At 47.7% G+C, this 3,768-nt stretch overlaps 1 long non-coding RNA gene across 2 annotated transcripts in view; it reads left to right on the top strand.

The window, feature by feature from the left end:
• Positions 1-3,254, top strand: part of LOC109310933 — a 13,555-nt gene extending 10,301 nt beyond the window's left edge. For both annotated transcript variants that reach the window (XR_002101346.1, XR_002101345.1), the window contains one exon: positions 2,025-3,254. This is a non-coding gene — a long non-coding RNA (uncharacterized LOC109310933). The remainder of the gene's footprint in view (positions 1-2,024) is intronic.
• Positions 3,255-3,768: the final 514 nt, after the last annotated feature.

The following is a 3,768-nucleotide window of genomic DNA, read 5'->3' as shown; positions in this document are numbered from 1 at the left end:
TTCCTGTTTCTGCACACGTGCCCAGGAGGAAAAAGATAAATACAGCCTGCAAAAATTCCTTGGTGGATTCAGAGTAATCTGAGTTTTTGACTCTGCTCTGACCCTATTTGCAAATACACCTTTTGTGCTGCTAAATGACTGTGTGTCTGAGATTCTTTGCAAGCCTCCAAGAAACAAACCGCAATCTTTTGCATCACAGAGGTCCTAGCAAAGCAGTCTGGGCACCCTCAGGAGCAGATGTGAGGGGCACAAGGCTTCCCCTTTCTCCACACCCTTTCTCATGCCAGGGGCATCTCCCCTCCCTCCCCACTGCCCTCTGCTCACATTCACAGGACTGCTGGGCAGTGGGCCAATCACTCTTCTGCTCTGGATGCAGCTGGAGGCTGAGGGGGTGAAGTAGCTGTGGCGACTAAGGCAGCAGACAGGCCTGTCTGGGCCTCCCCCCGCCCACTTCACACATCTCCAGGAGACACAAGCAGAGGCAGGGACCAACTGAGACACCCGCATCAATCACCTCCCTCACCTCTCCCCCATGCCTCTGACTGATACCCCCTCCTCCATCCCCAGCAGCCCATGTCCTCCCTGCAGCCAGTGAAAGGAGAGGAGGGTTAAAGATCCCCTCTTCAAGGCTGATTGAGGTGTGCAGATATGTGTGGGGATGTGGGAGCAGCAGCTGGAAATGATGCAATCAGGGAGGAAAAGTGAGGGAGTGCAGGCAATGCTATCAGAGAAGAGTGAGCATGTGGCTGGCAGAGGGATCTGCCACCCCTCTGCTCTTGCCATAGTCAGCAGGCCAAGTAGTGCCAGGAGCCCTGCTCCTGCAACTTTGCACGAGGAGCTGGCTGGGCTGGGGGACGGAGCATCTGAATTTTGTCTGCTTAGGGTTTTGAGTCTTGCTGGCTCTGCACAAGCAGAATTGCTGAGAGCTAATTCAGCAGGTCTAGCGAGGGGGGAGTGGATCCCCATCCATGCTTCCAGCATAGCGAGAAAGTGAGTTGGGTTGGAGGAAAAGGAAGGGTGAGGGAACCTGGGAGCTCTGAATCCAGGAACCTTGAATCCAGATGTTACATGCAAATAGAAAGGGAGAGAGTTGCAGCTGCTCAGCCACATGCCAAATGTTATTTTGTTGTATTTCCAGCAATGGTGATGGATAAACAAGCAGGCCAAATGCTGGGGTCCCTCACTCCCAACCTGCAGGCCCCTGCTCCCCCCTCCAGTCCTGCTGAAGGGACCTCTCAGCTGCTCTGTCCTGCTCTGGCCAGAGTGCGGTGGCTGTGGTGGCTCCAGTTCATGCGGGTAGCAGTGGAGCTAGTCTGCCTGGCATGGGCTGGAGGGAGGAGGAGAGGAGGCCTGTGGCACCCCCTGCCCTGGGCTGGGGCTGTGGTTTGGTGCCAGGCAGCCTGGTCACAGCCTCTCTTGCCCCTGTATAACGTCTTCCAGCTGCTCCACCCCTGCAAGCATGGGACTAGCCTGGCCTGACCGTGCAGCCCCCTGGCCCTTTCCCCCTCACTAATTGCTGTCATATATTTTGAGGCAAGAGGTTCTGGTTGGCTGAGGGAGGCTTATGTTATACTACAAACCTGGGCCTAGGTCCAAAATAGAAAAGTGGCTTGTAGTTTTTCCCAGATGAGACTCTGGAACCACTTTCTCTCTTTTATCCTCCATCTCTGTCATTTCCAGGTGTCTGCTTCCCCAGATATCCTGCTCTCTGAAACTTCTTTCTGGTCTTGATGGCCAGAGTGTTGTGTTATAAGTAACATGGAAAATCCAAAGCATGTAAATTCATTTAATTTAACTAGTATCTGGCAGTCTTTTAAAGTTAGATGGTTTTCAAGACTTGTTCTATTGTTATACTAAACAGAAAGACTTAAAACATTTAAATGTCTCATTTCCAAACCATTATATTTGTACTGTTGGTTCAGACAGAAAATGTGTTTTTCTTAAACATTTCTACTGCAGCAAATATCAATAGAATAAAGATGGTGGCTAAAGCTTCTCTTTCTGTCATTGTTTTTTTTTTCCAGTTTGTGATTTTAAGTCACAATAACTTGATTTTAAAACTTAGTGGCAGGCACAGAGCCATGAGGAGAGGCTTACCTTGGATAAGAGATGAGCAGAGCTGGCGGGATGCTGTGCTGAACTGGGAGCATGGTGAAAGTGAAACCATGGAAGGAGACGATGCCGCATCAAAGAGAAAAAAAAGGAACTGTGGAGCCGGGAGGAGCCAGGACCAGCTCCCGCGCCAGCATGGCCACACTTTATGGTGATGTGCTGGTGCGGATTCACTGGCCAGTCCCTTGGAACCGGGATAAAAAGCCCAGCAGAAGAGAGGTGTGGGGGACCAGAAGTAGATTCCCTGGTGGGCCTGAAGCAGGACCAAGCCCCACTGAGGGAAGTGGTGGCTGCCCTGGAAAGGGGCATATGAAGATAAGCCAAGCCCTAGAGGTCTGAAGGACTCACCCAAAGAGATGCTGTTGACTCCAGACATCTCCAGACAGGATTGGACCCAGTAGGAACCTGAGCAGAGAAGGAGGGATAGATGTTTATACCACAGCAAGCACAGACCCGAAAGAGGGGGAGATTCACCAGGGAGCAAGGTAACCCAGGGTCAGGTAGGAGTTTGGGCCAGACCAAATATGGCTTGCAAAGAACTGGATGAGACAACGTCCAAATCCAGTTAACATAATTCAAAGGCCAGGATATCAGAGCCTGTTTCAGACTGGACTGAGGAAGCAAGAGAGTAACATCTTTGGTTGGCATTAGATGGGGTGTAGGGGAGGCAGAGCTCCAAACAGGAAGACAGATGGGAAGATTGAAGGAAGGGACCAGGAGATAGGACATAACATCTTCCTCCCAATTAAACTATTTTTTCCATCAAGACATGGCAGGAGAGAACTCGTGAGGACCTTCCGAAATCTAACCCTCTAATGAGCTGTCCTCTCCTCAAGGAACGGTGAAACCAGAAAAGCCCCTATGAACAAGGCATGCTGGTGAGTGGCACAGGAAATTACACTTACTATAAATACTCTTGGCATTCCAAAAATGTTAACCTTTCCAGTGACTAACTTTGTCTTTTATATGTTGATACTACTAGTAATGATTCAAGTTAATGTCTGATGAGTGGTGTAGTCCCAAAGATATTTTCACCACCCAGAAATCAACCACTACTGAGCAAAGTGTTGATCTGTACCCTTCTAGATTCCTGGAGTTCATAGAAAATCTCTCGCTGGCTTCAATAAAAACAGTATTTGGCCCCTTTAGGTATTCATCTTTCTTGTCAAATTAGATGGACTGCTAAAATAAGGTCTTGAATGATAAAATGTTGACGAGGAAGATTGGCTTCCCAGTATGGGCCCAGAGCAGACTCAGAAATATTGGTGTTCTTCACTTTTTTACTTCAGCAATCTATTACCATAAATGTTATGAATTTACAACATGCCTGTCATGTCTTAAACATGAATGTGATCATTTTAATTTTCAATTTAAGGACTTGATACTCTTTATGAACTTACTTGAATTCTGTAAAGGGATCTGACAGTTCTGAGAAGTCAGCAGGGATGTGGGGACAGACCCCTATTATTATGTCACTTATAAAAATGCAAATGGAAAAACATGAAGGACAGCATAAATATAGTGTGGCTCTAGCAATTTTGTAGTTGAGATTTTTCTCCATATTTTAATTAAAAACTACTCATTTCAGTAGTTTACTTTTATAGATCCTCAGCTAAACTTACTCTGAGTTAGATTGATTCTACAGGGCACTTGTCC

Source organism: Crocodylus porosus, unplaced genomic scaffold (genome assembly GCF_001723895.1).
Source record: "Crocodylus porosus isolate Cpor-Errol unplaced genomic scaffold, CroPor_comp1, whole genome shotgun sequence".
Classification (NCBI taxonomy): Eukaryota; Metazoa; Chordata; order Crocodylia; family Crocodylidae; genus Crocodylus; species Crocodylus porosus.
The sequence above is the reverse complement of the archived record's forward strand: the minus strand, read 5'-3'. Positions and strand labels throughout refer to the sequence as shown.